At 36.4% G+C, this 17,893-nt stretch overlaps 1 protein-coding gene across 2 annotated transcripts in view; it reads right to left on the bottom strand.

Annotated features, from left to right (window-relative positions):
• LOC109855632 overlaps positions 1–17,014 on the bottom strand; it is a 92,434-nt gene extending 75,420 nt beyond the window's left edge. The window contains exons 1-2 of one of the 2 annotated variants that reach the window (XM_020430128.1): positions 16,630–17,014; positions 13,952–14,099 (exon numbers count right to left, since the gene is read on the bottom strand). The gene's annotated coding sequence lies outside the window, so the exon portion shown is untranslated. The remainder of the gene's footprint in view (positions 1–13,951; positions 14,100–16,629) is intronic. The other variant, XM_020430217.1, reaches the window with a different exon arrangement.
• Between the last annotated feature and the right edge of the window lie 879 nt (positions 17,015–17,893).

Raw genomic sequence — 17,893 nt, 5'->3', positions numbered from 1 at the left:
CTAGCACACAGCCGAATCTAGAACATTCTAGATTATTCTCGAACATTCGAGAATGCTCTAGAATATTACCAAATAAGGAAAACTCCAGAACCTTCCTTGGCCGAACTCAGGCCCTATAAAAGCGCGCCCTCGAACCGAGGCGAGTAGTCAGTCAGTCAGAATCAAGCAGTCAGTTACAGTCAATCATTTATCGTCACGTAGTTATTAGTAGTGAACTGTGTATTGTAATCTTAGTCGCGCAGTTATTTTAAACAATTATTGTAACATCGTCACGAAAACCTGTACGAAATAAAACTGAATAAACAATTTTTATAATAATCAGTGTGACGATTCTTACAACACAACGTCGTTTTTCAATTTTGTTAGTTTTTTATAACCTTCTGATGAAACCTTGAAAATAAATAGCACTTAAAGTTGATATACGTAATTAAAATGATATTCATTATATCTAGTTTATAAAAAGTATCAAGAATAACTTGGTTCTTTGATATGTTAATTTATGCGCAATTAAAAAACTTGTCTATATTTTTCAATAGTCTCAATTTAATGGATAATAAAAATGTAACGCTAAACGAATGATTTTGCAATTCTTGATATTTGCTGGTCTGTTTTTTAATATACAACATCTGTTAAGAAATCGAATAATGTTATTTCAAATAACGCAAATAAACATGATAATTATTAATACAATTGTTAAAAAACGTCCGTTATCAATCAGTGACAACAAAGAAACATTCTATAAAACTAATCAAACATGAGAAAATAACAGTTTTTTCAAGTAATGGTTATCGCGACGACACGAAGCAGGACGCGTCAAGTGACCGAAGCCTGCGACATACGCAGTAAGTGTCTACCTGCGACTGTTTTCTGGTCCCCTGCTACGTCGATACCAATAACCAGCGACTCTGCGCACGTCGTGGATAATGCGCGAGATCGTGGATAAACGTGCTGCGTCTCGCACCTTCATGCGCGTGACTGACACGAGACTCTTCCGAAGCCAACACGCAGGCGTGACGAGGGCTTCTTTTAAAGTGGTAGAAAAATTAACGTGAAATACCAGTTAATGCGATATTTTAGAAAATTCGAGATTTAAAATAATTTTCTTATTTGTCTAACTGATTAGAATTTTCTTTAAATAAATGAAACAGCTTGTAAAAATGAAGCAAATGCGAGGAATATACAATATGTCAATATAAAAATAATAGTTTTAACATTAAAACAAGATAATCAAAATAAAAGACGTTTCGATTCATAGATCGGATCTTCTTCAGTGAATAATTGAGTAAAAAAATAGAAAAGTATAAAAATAAAAGAAAATTACCAACAAAAAAATTATAAAGTACAATAGAAATTTTGCACTAATAAAAAACTACATCTTACCTAAGAGAAATAGTAGATTGATAATCGGCACAAATGGAAAAAAATTGATAGTTATTTAACTCATGAACAATAAAAAATAAATAAAAAGTCTATAAAACTAAAGTTAATTTAAAATGTCAGAAAAAAATAAAAAATAAAACCTTATTTGTCATAAATTGAATTAATAAGACACTTATGTTAAAATCGAAACTAAATAACATTCAAACATAACAAAGATAAATCTAACCACAGTCAAATTGATGTACAATCATTACAAAGCTTGCTACTATGTACAGTTTCCTCCACAAAATTTTTTTAATAGTTCTGTATTTCGCTTGCAAAAACCTTTTTCCACTTTGTACGTGCTTTGCGATATTTAAAAGAATACAAAAACGTTCAAATAAAGAAATAGCTGCCTCTCTCAGGCAAAGTGTATCCTTGTGTGAACCAGTTTTGGTGAAAGAAACAAAGTATCTCTTTCGAATTGCGCGTTCGGTATAAACGAAATACAACAGTTCTCACAACAGGAGCGAAAGTGATTACGCGACATGCAACGTCTAATTAGTCGAGAGCGACTAATGAGGATCACCGGAAACGCCCGTCTCGCGTTTACGGTGATCCAGGCAACAACTCAGGCTTTGCATCGATACCTGCCTTGCGCCTGCTTTCGTCTCCATTCGATTCCTCGATCGCCTGCTTGCCTGGGACTCAGAGGTGCAGCGTTTTACCTGGCTCGACGCCCACACCTCCCACTTTCGAGGGTACCTTCAGTCTATATATCTGTACATTCTCTCTCCCTTTCTCTTTGCGTCCTCTCCACGTTATTCAAAGATTAAGTCCGGCCGTTCTTCCCTCTTTCTCTGTCTCCCCATCTCTTTCTATTTCTCTTCCCTCTTTGTCCTCGAGCACTTAATACAAAGAGAATCTTAATTAGGATTCGCAAACACTGATGCAAACAGTTTTTATTTTGCGTTTGAATAAGTCTCGTAATAAACGTCAATTGATTTTGTGGTGCGCGAAGTTAGCGGCTGTCTTGAGAAATATTTACTGATAGAATTGTCGTTTATGTTCTGAGGCAGAGTATCGCGAGGTATAATGTTCAAACGTGAGAGAAGAATGCTAGTAGAAATCGCGCGGCAAAAGTTATACTAAAATTTCAATAATTCAGCACCATAGAACTTTATCGACTTGTACGCACATATATAATTTCATACGTACGTATCTTTACTTGCCTTCATATGCATGTATACACATAGCTGCTGTAATGGCTATTTATTGTGATACGGTTTCGCGCAAAAATTATGTGAGATCATGAGCCAATGTTTGACAATTGTTCTTCTAAAGAATGAAACTTGTTAACAATAACTGCAATGTGATATCTTGATCGCTATCTACACGTTTCGGATACTTATCAATCGTTTCACGTATCTTATCAAAATAGAATTTAATGACACATTAATATAAGTGTATACTAGTACAAATTCTAGACAGAGTGAACCAAAGTATTTTAAACGATTAACATCGGAAATGTGTTGCAGATTAAATTGTAATGATGCAGGAAAATACTTGTAATAACTTTATTTCTTACACACAAACATATGTAGCTGCGATAAACTAAGAGAGAAAGAAATAGAAAGAAAACTATAAAAATAATACATACATAGTTGAATGGATGTATATTTACTATATATCTGTATCACACGTTGGGTTACTTGTGATTTCGATGACCAGCCGAGTAACAGGAGAGCATGCAGGCGGCTGGTGTTGCCAGGAAGGAGGAGCGCGATAGCGCGACGTGCGATTGCGCTGACGACGTTCTTGTCGGTGATGACGACGGCGATAACAGCCTCGCGCGCATCGCAAACAGGTAGGTCGCGCCGCGGTCTCGTCACCGAAAGAGATTTCCTTTTCAGGTGAATTCCGCGAGCGTGGGCGAGCAGGGTAGCAGAGACTGCAGGATGTTGCACCTGCCCGAAGGTGTAAGGTCACAGTTTTACCGTCTATCCCCACCTTCCACCTGCGTTCTCCTTCCACGTCGTTACCTTCCTCGTTCCTCCTCGTTCAACCAAGTTCCGCGTACCGCAGCTAGAACAGCGCACATCCACGGTAGGGGTAAAAGCTGGTCGTGAAGGTAACAGGTTAACAACAAAGTGTGTCTGTCGATTGCCGCTGGATTCACTTGCCCTTTCTTTTTGGCGGAGTATGTTGTTGAGATTATATATTTCTTATTTAAATAATACAAAGTATTGTGAATGCGACGTGACGAAATATTCTCACAACATCTATATTAAATGCGTAAAACTTTCTTTATCATTTGTGCAAACGATAAAGAATGTGATAGACAATAAATTCTCGTCATAATATTGCGCGTGGAATGTTCTAAAAATATGGGTCTTCTGTCGCTGTTTGATTTTTTATGTTTACGTTTTTCGAGTTTGAGATTAAGATTTTTAAGAGAAGAACGTTGTTATAAATTACATTTTAAATATAATTATATATTTATATTATGTGTGTGATTATAATTTTGATTAAAACCTCAGATATATTCATTAACATCACATTAAGAAAATAGCTACGACACTGTTACTATCACTAACTAGATTTTTTGTTGAAATATGTTAATTCGTGCGGGGTTTCACGCAATTGAAAAATTTAATTTTAAATTGCAGTCGCAACCATTTCTCTGTATTTAAATGTCACGATTATTCTTATGTGAACACGTTTATCAAGTACCAGTCTCTGGAATTCGCATTTGAACGAACCCAACTATGTCAGATCGCATAAAATAGTTTTATAATTTATAATATTATAAATCAAATCCACATGTCACTGATTAAACAAATTTTGACATCAATATGTTACAGAAAATAGTGATTTTTATTTCAAACCGCACGTTGTGACGATCTACGTAGACGTGTGTGACGCTGTTAATAAATTTTTAAACATACATTTAACTTTTAATCACAAACGAAGAATATATATTTAAAAGTTGAGAAATAGTCTAAATAATTAAAAAGTGTGTTTCCAGTTGTTTCACGCGTCAGCTTGCGCGCGAAATTTTTCTAACTCAGAAATTTCAATTCTAAAAATTGGAATTAATTACTTTGGACGTGAACGTCATATCGGAGAAAATTAATGCAATCCAAATGTTTTCACACAACCGTAGAACTCTAGTTATTTATTTGATAGAAGATCATCCTTCTCTGCGCAGATAAAAAAATGCTGTTATGACATGACATCAAACAGTGAGTCGTTGCCACGCATATGTTGCCCTACTACAAATCTCACTACCACACTACTCACATTATCAGGTCTACGAAGACGCAATACAGCAACATACCCGTCGGTGCATTCACCTTAGATCTACGCTAACCTATCTCACACTTACGCTCATGCTGCTCTCCTGACCAGGGGAAATGTTCGATTTGCTTGAACGCTCTCGATTGTTCACTTGAGAATATTGGACTCTCGTTTCTCATTGTGATTTCAAGTCATTGATTTTTAATAGTAGTAATAATCACAAAAAAAGAATTCATTTGCTTAAACATATGTATTATCTAAAACTTTTGTCGAAGGAATATCTTAAAAATATCGTTGTATTACATTTTTGTGTATTTTGCAAGATTATTTCAAGGTAAAAAAATACAAAGTGTTATTAGTGGGTCATTCAAACGAATGATAGTTTCAAAGGTATTTAAAAATTCAATTTACTCACAAATTCTAAAACGTTTTACATTCTATTTCTGACCTAACTAAACCAAGAATTGTATTTTAAAATAGCTTTGTAAACAATACACACACACACACACGCACACACGCACGCACACTTTTCAACTACACCGAAAATTAAAAACCACTGAAGAAACAATTTTTCGTAGCTTTTTCTTTGAGATGGTGCTATCTTGTGTAGAATTAATTTGATTACAGTTTAAATGAGCGGTCGTAACATCTTTAGAAATTTCATAAAACTCGCCTGCAAACAGTTTTCCGAGCGGAGAAGGTCGTCGAGCAAGTTCCACGAAGAAGAATGTTGTGGAAAACGTCTCGGTCACCTGACGTATAAATATGCGAACTCTAATACAGGATTTGGAAAATGTCATAGAAAGGTTACGGTAATAACGATAGAAACTGAGTGATTTAAAACTTTTGTCGCTTGTAAAAACAAATATACACAACGTATTTTATATACAGTAATTAAACAATAAAAAACATTTTCCTAAAAATATTTGAATAGTATATTTTATCAAATATTTTAATTTTGTTCAGAGAGATAAATATATTGACATGTATTGTACGGGGGTGTAAGAAAGAGTTAAAGCCGAAAGAGCAATGCGCTCGCTACGACAAGACGATCGTGCGCTTAGAAAGGGAAGCCATAGGTTAGGAAGCGTTAAAACAAAACAAATCTCCATCTACCAGAGAGGTAAAAATCGTAAGGAGGATCTTCGCGGTCTTTATGCGCAGATAAATTTACGAACCAGGTAGTTCAGGTGCGCGACCAGGTGTCCACTATCAGGATACTAAGTAGCGAAGAGGATTGTATTCGTTTGTAACATTTTTCCACGCTCGCTGATCGTGTAATTCGATTGTTACACAATAGATCTAAATCTCGTTCAGTAATTAAGCAGTAATATTAACAAAAAGTTTGTTAATTATAAATAAACACTTTTCTCGTATCAGTGCGTTTGTGTATATCAATATTTCATACAAAATCCAAAATATTGTATATTAAGTTATTTATGTGCAATATAATACGCTTTGTTGCAAATATAATTTTTATTGAATCGAGAAATGTCGGCTTGCATATGAAAACACCGTGTACACGGTTTCTTACGGTCTCGTTCCGCATCGTAAAACAATCGTCGAAGCGATCGAGCAATCATCGTCCACCTCAGAGTTTCCTGAGCAAAGAACCGGTTGGTAACGTTAGCTTGTCGATCTCTCACGCAACCTGATTCCCTGGTCAAATGCACCTGTTTGGTCACCTCAAGCCAGGACTTACTTTTCCAGGATGTCACAATGTGCCACCCAATGACGCTTGGAGAATTCGATCTTACTGCCGATTTATAAAAATAAACAAAGAAGAGTTCTCGAAAACACATACCTGCGCGAGAATCACCTGTGCTACCTTCTAAAGTTGCTGCGAGCTTGATCGGCGCGCAGGTTGCCGGCTCGATCTCTCGATCGATCGTCTCGATCGTCTCGATCGACACGCGCTCGAGAGTAGATCGAGTAAAGCAGCAACTGATTTTTATCGAAATAACGAAAGATATATATCGTGCAAGTGAACATCTATTTACATAATATTGATGATTGATCGCGCATAGAAAAAAAAACTAAATTAACAAAATCGCGAGAAGTACACATAGTGAGTTTTTTCTTTGTTACATGTGTGAGAAACTTATGTAAATCTTTTTTGTATAGTGTGTGTGTGTGTGTGTGTAGTTCCATTGCGTTTCATTCTCCGATTTCTTCGTTAAATATTAAGAACTATTTATATCTTTAAACTATCAATATCTCTTTATCGACGATAAATCTTTCTCTCATAAAAAATCCGTATATAAGTCGAAACTTTCGTGTATGTATTTCAAAGTATTGACACCTTTCACAATAATTGATCGCGTTCAGCAGAAATTGCTGAATTGTCATCTTGTCAACACTCGTTGATTTGTTGATTTTAAAAATAAAAGCCAAATACGTTTGATTGCTACAGAACTTGTTCTACTGAACGTCATTGATTCTTTTTACGAGTTGACCTCGCGTGTCGCTTCAGCCACTGTCAAATATGTATTTTTTGATCATTCAGGGTTATACGAATATGTGTGTTACACACGTAAAACTATATCGCGCGCAGCGCTTGGATCTGTCGTGTCTGGTTCTAAAGGTGAGAATATATTAATAAGACTCGCAAATTTATTTGAATCAAATGCGACATATGCGTGTAACATTTGAATTTTGTATTTGGTAGTTTAATATTATAGTTCGACTACGGCTGTCATTGCTTAAGTAGTTAGCCTGGCGAAATAGAATTTCCTGTTTGATACAACAGAGTGGCAGGTGATTGGAGACAAGTTGAAGGGATTAAACTGATTAATTAATTATGCACAAAATGTGGATTGCCTACAGAAATTTAATTCCTCGGATAATCTCTTCGTCGCGCGCGTCGCTCAAGCGAATTTCCTGTCATTCCGTTCACCGACGATGGAACGTAAATTTGTTACGCTAATGTCTCCACTTCGAGCTGCAAATTAGCTGCATTAATTTTGATCTCCGGGCATGCACACTCCGAATCGCCTCGTCCTCCCCTCTCGCGATGTTACCGGCGCGATAAATCGCGCTACCGCCGAATGCAAAGCAGATGCAAACAAAACAATTGACGGAGCGCCACGATTTTGCGCAAAAAATGGGTGGGTTTCGTCAGGAGGGCTATCGCAGAATTTATTGCATCATTCATGGCTGTCCCCTTTTCTCTGTCCGAATCCACTAAAATTATCCCAATTTTTTTATTTCTTGTGCCGTGCGGAATCATAAAAACGCAAATCGTAAACATTAAAAATTCGTACCTTTTTTTTTTACGCGCGCTGATAACTTGCACGTAGCGAACAGCGATCCGCAAGAAAAAAAAAACAAGGCGAACGTAAAAGTTTTGCAGATGTTTCTGTTTGCTCAATATTTCCTTCCGCCGAATAAATTTTAAAGTCAAATTTAACAAGCAACAATAAAAAAAACTGACTAAGTCGAAATATGTTCATTATAAATTGTGTTCTTACGGACAACGTGATGGTTTATGCAAAATTTGTGAAATGACGATAAAACTACTTTCATAGAAATTTCAGCAAAAGTAGATGAAGTTTTAAAAACTGCCGTTTCTCTAAAAGTTGATATAAAAGTAGGAAGATCTCAACGCTCTGAGAGATTCTTATATTAAAATATTTTAAATTTACTTTATTTATGATTTCATTCAAGTTAAAATTTCTTTCTCAACAGAAAGATTTAAGACCTTTGATTAAAATATGTTAATTATTTTTATTAGCACTTGCGCCGAACATCTGCGCAACGAAAAGATAAAAAGATATTATTCCTGGAAAATCGGCAGAGAAAAGCTTGCCAAGTTGGAAATTGGTTCGCTTATTGCAATAATTTTCCTACTAATTAAGGTCGAATAAGAATTACGAATTTAACTGCTTTGCATAAAATCTTCGCCGTGCATGTATCAAAATGATGCTTAAAATTTACTACCAAAAAAATAAATATAAAAGGAAAGTTGCCTTCGCAAAGCCGTGAGATTCGATTAGTCTGCGGTAATCCTAAACTGGATATTACGGTAACGGATCATGTTGCATAATCTATCATTATCTCTATCATCGCGCGAGCAGAACAAACTTGAAATTTGCCTCTAATTTCTCGTAAAATTTTGCGAAATTCGGCGAAAAGGCAGAAATGCGCAGTACATATCTCATTTCTTGTTTATATACGTGTTTTGAAATTCGCGCAATAAATGTATTCATCTAATTTAATTTAATTTCGTAATTCTACGTAATGTATATCCGTTTCTTTATTTAACTTAACAAAAAATAGTTGCACATCTCACAGTTTTCTTTGTTTCCATTTGTACGTGTATTTGTTACCGCAAAAATTTTATCGCTACACAAAGTGCAAACAATAGCAAACATTTTCCGTGAAAAATATTTGTGCAACTGTTCAAACGCTTTGAATACGAACACGGAATATGTTGCAGTCTCGACATAAATGCAAATTAAACTCAAAATTAAATATTTTTCTTCAGAACTTAATTCAAGATAAAACCGTTAATTCGAACGCATAATGAGATTAATAGCTTAATAGCTTATTATTGACCAAAGAGAAAAATGATCAAAGATTATTTCACTTGAAACTTTTTCTCACAAAAACACAATACTATGTATTAGTTTTCTTTACACATATGCAGAGTATATAAAAAAGTAATAAAAATATGTTATAATATTATTTAAATATTACTTAAATATTATAAATTTTTTATAGAAATAATCGTGTTTACTCAAATAGATTACAAACTTATATACATAGATGGTATGTAAATATTTTCTGTTTGCGTGCATGTTTTTTTTTTTTTTTTTTTTAACCTCATAGAGGCGACATCGATCCGAACTATTCTCGTTACAGTGCGCGGGGAGCAGAAAAAAAAACGCCCTTTTCTCGTTCCAATGGCGACACTATTATCTTACTGCCCGACTGCGCTCATTGCCACACGTTGACCTTACGTAATTGTTTTGTAATAACGTGTAACGAAGTTATACTTACACACACCCTCTACACTATCGAGGGCATCGACGTCGCGTGAAATAATATCGGGGCGAAATATTTGTGTACGCGTGGTTATCGGCGGTTTGCGGCAATCGCCAAATTTTCGCGCTGCGTGCGAGAGTTGCACGTGAGATAGAACAAAAAAAAAAAAAAAAAAAAAAAAAAAAAAAAAAAAATCGTCATTCTTGTTCAAACACACGTAGTGTGCATTTTCCAATATTGGAGATCAATAAGAGAACAGTTATTTCTATTTTAGTTTTGCTTGTGCGCAATATCGTTATTATTATAAAGCGAAAATAACGTGAACCTTATTGACATCGTACAGAATCACAAGAAATTTAATAGAACGCTTTAGATATACGGAAAGATCTTGTTTGTGAGTAATTCCTCTTTCTCAATGAAGATATCGTCAAATGTTTGGGACTTATCTTTCCCGTGCAATCTGTGTTAATTCAAAGTTCGCTTTGTTTATGAAAGCCGCCGCTCACGGACGGTGATAAACGTTGCGAGATAACGCGGATGGCTTAACGTCGGGAAACGCGGCAATTTCGTCGCAATGATCGCGGTAACAAAAGAGCAGCGTGCGCTCGCTGTGTCTTGCGTCGTCGTCTTTCCCCCTCGCATTAGAAAGCATCAGGAGATACGTGTTCCTGACGCAGGCGCAATTAAGTCTCGTCCGCGGGGCGCAACGCATGCAGATATTGCGCCGGTTACCGCCTCGATTGTGGAGCAATTACCACGGTACTCGTTACACGCTCGACAAACAGCCACGATGCCGCTTCCTCCGCCGCGGTGGCACAGTTCCGTTTCTCTTCTCCTTCCCTCGCTCCCGATGCGAGCGCGAAATTCGCGGCGCGTGTCGAAACTTCCGACCGACGACGATACTTCCGACGATAAAGAGAACGTGCACCTCAACAAACAAAACATGCACGTCAGGGTGCCAGGACATACATAGGAATTGTTGCTCGCTTTCAGGGTGCGCAAGGAATCTTCGCCACATGTACTGTAATTTCGAGATTGATTAAAGATCTTACCGTCTTTGGAATAATTGAGAGAGAGAGAGAGAGAGAGAAAGAGGAATGAACACGTGAAGATACGCACTTTTTATAAACCAAGTAGAATAAACCAATTAATTGGCATTTTAAAAACTTGTCAAGTTTTTTTCATTTCTAAGAGGCAACTAAAAAACTCTGATATGTTTTTATAAAAATTCCAAATTAATTTTACTTCAACGTCAAATATAAAAAAATAACCATAGACAAAGATATTAAATATAGACAAAGGAAAATTAAATTGGAAAAAAATCAATAAGTGCCAATCATTGGTAGAGTGCTAACTAGATTATCCTATAATTTTATAAATGTATTTAAACTTACAAAAGGGAGAATTATTCGCTCGTAACTGTAATGTTAACATTTGTCACATTAGCCTTCATTTTCGCAAAAACCCTAATTACTTCACGAGTTTAAACGCGATGTCTATATAGGCAGACTGGCAATTATGCGGGAAATGCGCGGAACGAGGAGGTACATTAACGGGGATATCGCTTTCTATAAAAAGCTTATTTAAGACGCTCATAGCCGATCGTCTAGTGCTTTATTTGCGACGATATCCTGCGGCTGTTTCGCGGAAAGACAATAACCGTCGGCGCCCGGGGTAATCCCCGCGAGGTCGAAAGAGAAAGAGAAAGAGAGAGAGAGAGAGGAAAATAGATATCGAGGAAATGGCATGACCAAAGCTAGCCGCAAACAACGCAGAAGCCGAAGTAATGACGGGTTACTGACGAGCGATACCGCAACGGCAATTATACCACCAGCGAGCTGTACAGCCCGATATTCAGCGGAGTGTCTGCGAAGCCATAGTGACGTGATTGTCCGTCGATATTAATTGATAAAACGATATCTCGAATTATTCCCGCAACGATATTTTACAAATCGCGAAAATCCATCTCAACAAAGTATGACAGCTCGAATCGCGCTCTTGTTATTCGCCATGGAACAAACTGGTTTTGTCAGTCTCGTTAAAATCAATATTCAGAGAACAATTCGAAACCACCTTCAATTTTCATGGCAGCTTCTTTGAACAATTTAGAGAGAGTTGAAATTGCAATTTGGAAATTTGACGCGTGTAATTTATGTTAAATGTTGTCGGTAAATTCGTGTGCTAAAAGTTGAAAAAAGAGCCAAAAAAGAAAAACACAAGAAGAAAGATTATTTTTCTAACTAAATATATTGCAAATATTTTATTTTTATGTCTGTAAGGTTTTTTTTTTATAAATTTTAGATTATTTTTATCGACGATGTAAGACGACAAAAGCCAGAGTTCCAAGGAAGATTCAGGTTAATTTCCAGTCGCATGAAAGACAGAGTCTTCCGGGGCGGAAGAATGAAGCGTTCATCTAGACGACAAGACTGCAAAGTCCGTTTCCGGACAGCAGCACCCGGCAATTTGCTTCTCTCTGTAATTGTGACGCATTCGCGCGTTACCGTGTGTCCAATAACGTTAACGAGATTGCTGCAGATTCACGCATGTTATGCCTAAGCAAATTGGCAGACAAACGTTTAGTGAAATCAACGGGCAAATCGACCGAGTCAGTTGCGGAACACGTGTGGAAAAATTTAAATTCTCACAAGACCGATTATATCAAATATGCATGTTGCTGCAACTAGACAGTGTTTTTTTTAAATTAATTAATAATATGTTCAATATAATTTAATTCTCAAATATTTTAATATTTCAAATTTTGAGAGTACAAGGTGATCACACACAAACTTGTATTCATTTTCACATATAAGTTTCAATATAAATAAAATCAAACTTGTATCACGATAGTTTCTTGATGACTATTTTCACAATTTTTGAAAAAATCATTTAAGAATCAATTCTCAAGAATCTGATCACATACGGAAACAAAACAGAATCTAATTGTTTTGAAATTGAGTTACGGTAAAGTGTTGCGTTGCAGCAACATTGCGGTATTAGTCAATTGAACAGGGTTTAATTAAGGGAAGGTTGTGCTTGAGGATTGCAAACATTTACTCAAACCGGAAATGATTGATCTAGTCAGCTTCGATTGTAAACTAAGGACTGAAACTGAGACTACACGGACCGTTAGAACTAAGGTCACACAGAATAGGGTTTACGTGTCAAAGGGTTATAGTGGGGTTGTATATAAAGGGCTCGGGAGTGACAACCATATTTCCTGCAATAACCTCAGATCGCGCGTGATAGAATTGCACGCCTGTGGTACGATTGCGGTGTGTTGCAATCGAAACACAGACTACAATGGAAAAATCAATCAACCACGTATAGACGTGGAAGTTTCAAACGTTAAAACTATAGAAGCCAGCACATTTGATATACAATTTAATAAAATAAAAACACACGCGTTTTGATATACAATTTGATATACAATTTAATAAAATAAAAACACACTTGTCAAGACCAAAAGCAAAGATTATATTGAGTATCTGTTTGCTGACAAACATGTTTTTTCGGTTTTTGTTATTTTACTTATTGTTTTCTTTGCAGTGCAAAGAGATATTTACTGATATGCGAAAATCGAGAGTACTACAGCGCTATTAGCCACACAGGTGAGTATCCCGCGCATTCCTGCGGCGCCAGCAACGTAACCAGATTATGTGGCATGCATAGGTGAATTAGCAGGCAAATGTTCGGTAAATTCGTTTGTTGGCCGATCGATATGTCGTAGTATCGGTATCCAGCAAATTCGATTGCCTGAATAGCGATCGAGATGCTCGATCGAGTGAGACGGCAATGTCCGGATAATAACGGATATTCTAATTTTAAACGGACAATTGAACTTTATTAAAATTACAGGCAAATTCAAACAGTACGATCACGCGTTTTCATCATTTTTTTAAAATTAAATTTTATATCTCTCGTAAGATTATTAAGAAACAATATAAACGCAAAACTGTTCTTATAATCAAATTTTACTTTCGAAAAATATCACTTTTTCATGTTACTACTGATAAAGATTTACTTCTCGAAATAGTTAAAGAGTTGCTTGTTTAAATAACATTTATCTTGCTCGTCTTTACTACAGATAAAAAAAAAAATGTGAAACAGTGTCACAAAACACGTACACGTTTCCCTCGCAGGCGCGACACAAAACAGACATAAGAAATGATCGAGCGCGAAGCGTTTTAACGCTAGCACTGTTCAAAGTTACAATGAAGCTCACGTACTACTTGAATGTGTTCTTTCGTACATCAAAAGTTCGAACCTGAAGATCCATTAAACTTTATCTCGCTACTTGACTCACCGTTTCGCAAAGTTGGCTAAAGAAATTCCGCCGTAGGTTCCCTCACTGCCTTTTTTCCGCCTTCTTTCGTCTCTGGTTCAGCGCACCGTGCAACACATGAGACCGCTTCGCACTTCCTTCCGCGTGGCACGTCCACTACTTCGAGCCCCTACGAAGTCCGATATCAAATCCCATAAAACAGCTGAGACTTTCCGTAAGTAGGTATCAAAAAATTCATGGCCGACTTGTGTTTTACAATTTCGATTTTCGCGGAGTGATTCGCGGCAACTTCGACGCCGCGCGACGGGATCGAGTGTCGCGCGCCACAATACCGGTTTCGTGAAAGTGGATTACGCACGTGGAAGTGAAATTACTACTGCCTCGAAAAGAGGAAGGTTTGACATTTAATGCAAGTTACGGTTTAAACGCAAACAATCTCTTAAATTTCAAAATTATCTCAACGAAAACGAATCAATTTAAAACAACTAATTATTAGTAGACCACTTTCTAATTTTATGGCACTGTCTGTAAATGAGCTGCTCACGAGATGAAGTTTTGAAAACGATATCTTCTCATTTGCGTTTGGAATATATAAATAAAACTAATCAATGTACCATCGACATTTGATGATTTTCGTTATCGGTAAAATTATGCGAAGCTCGCACAATAACTTGTTGCATGTGCTACTGACACTACAATATGCTAATCAAAACGCATAAATTCTTATAATGCGGAGACATGTAAAACCTCTTGATTGCCAAAATTTCCAAATATCTGCGTATAATCCGTCTCTCGATAGCTAATTGATTGATGATCATCTTGATCGAATTTAATGAAAAGTGAAAAAATACGGAACTAAAACGTCGTAAAACAAAATATTTAAATATTCTGGCGAAATGTATCTGTGTGATTTATAAGATTTGAGATAACTTCTAGAATATTAAAATTTATTTGGTTTTAAACTTCAAATAAAAAAGAAAAAGTAAAAGAAACAAAACTTTAAACACAAAATGACAGATATCACATATTTTATGAAACTGTCGCATCAAAGATAAATGAAAAAGCACTGTCACTTGACAAACTATCGATTTTTCACAAACGTTTGTAAGAGTGAACGCGTCAGAGCGGGTAGCGGAACGCAAATTAGAAACGGAATGTCCACGATAGCAAGTGTTCTTTAAGTATATACACGCGCGAAAGTCGATTTATCGGTCAAAAACCTTCACACGCTATAATCAATCGGCGGCACTTGTTGGAAACATATGTTGTAAATTTGTATTTTGATGTTACTCACTACTGACATAAACGTGCGTTCAATTACACGTATCTGTTTAATGAGAAATTCGATGATTCTACGACACAATAACTAACATTATCATATTAAACATAATATAATCATAACATTATCACATTACGCGTAATACACATGTAACTATGTTTATCTACTTACACATAATTACAATACTCATATATTAATTTAATATAATATAAAGTGCTTTAAAAATATATTAATATTTATATGCAAGTAACTTTTTTCGAAAAACAGAACATAAGATATGTCACAGCAACAAATGTTCAAAGAGTCTCTACTTGTTCATTATCGTCAATATATTCTTCTCCAAGTGGTCTCCAGAATTCCAAAACTTCAACATGTACAAATTCTCTAAGTATGTGTGTTAACATTTGTTTTAAGCATCTTGTACAATTAATAGCAATGACCGGCTTATTCTCTAATGTTATTACAAAAACATATTTAATAATATTGCAATTGTGTATCAAGATGTTATGTTTTTTTTTTCTATAAACTGTTAAGTTTTAAATTTTCAAAAATTACGACTTGCTTTAAATTGCGAGCGTTTTATCTCCGCAAATTGAATTAATTTATCAGGCTCATCACACACACACACACACACACACACACACTGAAAAGTTTCTCTCATGTGGATCATCACGTTCAATTGCTTCGCGACAATGGTAACGCTTAGATGGCTTCTAATTTCCGCACGCACACAAACAGCAATATATGCAATTCAATATATACAGCAATCGATCATCTACGGCCAATCACACCCCTATGTATAATCCGGGTGCGACCAAACAAATTATTTCCTGCCGATTAGCTTGACGATCGTTTCGAGTAGCATAACACGCGGCAAGCCTAATACACAGCAGTTGGTCATTGAATTAAATTGCACGTCCACGCGACGCACATCGCCGTTTCGTTTATCTTCGTGTTCGCATTCACATATATTTTTGCGCTCGACCGCAATGTTTACCGCAAAGAGAAAATAATTGAATTAATCAAAACAACAGCTTTTGTTATTGCATCCGAATCTATTTAAAATAGAAATATTAATATATTGTTTATATATGAAAAAAATATTTTTAATGTTATTAGTTATCACAATCGATCACGAACTGTTTTCTATATTTGCGTCTTAAGTACTTGAAACAATTTTTTAAATATATTTGCAAATTATAATTAAAATTGCAGAAAATATACATTCATATTATACGAGGCACGTGAAAACGCACATTTTACTGTAATTTTATATAAAACTCTTGAAAAAATCTCATTTTAACTCTCACGTAATTTTCTCAAAGCGTTTTTTTTATGCGTTCTAACAGTTCACGCCGGATTGACAAGAGATACAATAACAAATGCAATTGCATTGAGACGTAAATTTCAGTATTGTTACCAGAAGCAATCAGAGGCAGCTGTCATCAATTTCAATCCACGTGGTATCAATCAAAGCGCGATATCAAAACTGGCAAGTGCGTGTTTGATTGGAGCGTTTGATGAAAAAGTTACTTCCGCGCACTCTAAAATCTTGGCGATCTTGCACGAATACGCGTCAAGTTAACGATCTCGAACGTAAGCGAGTACCTTCTATACGTATACTGTTTATTCCGTCTCGCACGCTCCCGTTCTCACGAGTATCGAGCGGATTACGTGGTCCGCTTTAGGGCGCGACTGCGAGAAGAAAAGAAAAACACGACAGCGAAAAACCCGGCACGCCAGGCGACACGCGAACGACCCGAGACGGATCCCCGAGGAGTCTCAGCCCGCTGTACCAGATGGAGGTCCACCGAGACACTGACGACTTCTCTCGTTACCAGGACATTCGCCAAGTCTCTCACACAGGTTGAAATTAGAGAGAGAGGCATTTGTTTCGCTCGTTTGTGTACACATCGGGTGTGCTCACTCTCACTCTCACTCGCTTGCGCTCGTACTTTTCATGATTTTCTCCTGTCTCCCCGCCACATTTTACTTCGAGCATGTGGGGAGAGAGTGAGAGGTCTGCCTCGTGAATGATTTCGCGAGGGCTTGGCCCGAACCGCCGCGTATATGTCACGGTAACGATCGAAGAAGTTGTCTCTTCCTTCGAGAGTAATGTTGCGTTCAAGCCCGGATGGAATTGAGGGTTAGCGTATGAATAGATTGACAATATTTTACGTATAGACGTCTTTTTTTTTTCAATCAAGACGCACGTATAAATAAAAAAAAATAAATTATCTTTTTTGTTAACGCCATAAAGATAAGAATCACAATAAACTAATGTTTGTTTCAATAAAACTACATTTTTATACACTAACATTTTGTATATTGACTTTTTACTTGTTGTTGACATTTTCAGGATGTGTTTCACTTATTATATTGTATTTAAAGTACATTAAGCCGCGGTAACAAAAACGTTACAACTTCGAATTGCGCGTGTTACGTGATCATCGCGAAGCTCACAGACACTTTTTTACAACTACTTCTCGAGACCGCTGATAAGTCATTTATCATTCGAGCTGGGTTAACAAATATATAATCACAAGCGACCTTTATCAGTGATTTCACTTGCGTAATATCGTAATGCAAGCGAGAGTAGATTCCTTTAAGATACACCACATTCCTGACGAAGAAGTCTATCGCGATGGATTTTGTACCTTCACTGTAAGACTGTACACGATGGT

Source organism: Pseudomyrmex gracilis, unplaced genomic scaffold (genome assembly GCF_002006095.1).
Source record: "Pseudomyrmex gracilis isolate BER0280 unplaced genomic scaffold, ASM200609v1 scaffold_0, whole genome shotgun sequence".
Lineage (NCBI taxonomy): Eukaryota > Metazoa > Arthropoda > Insecta > Hymenoptera > Formicidae > Pseudomyrmex > Pseudomyrmex gracilis.
This window is presented reverse-complemented; position numbering and strand designations above follow the sequence as displayed.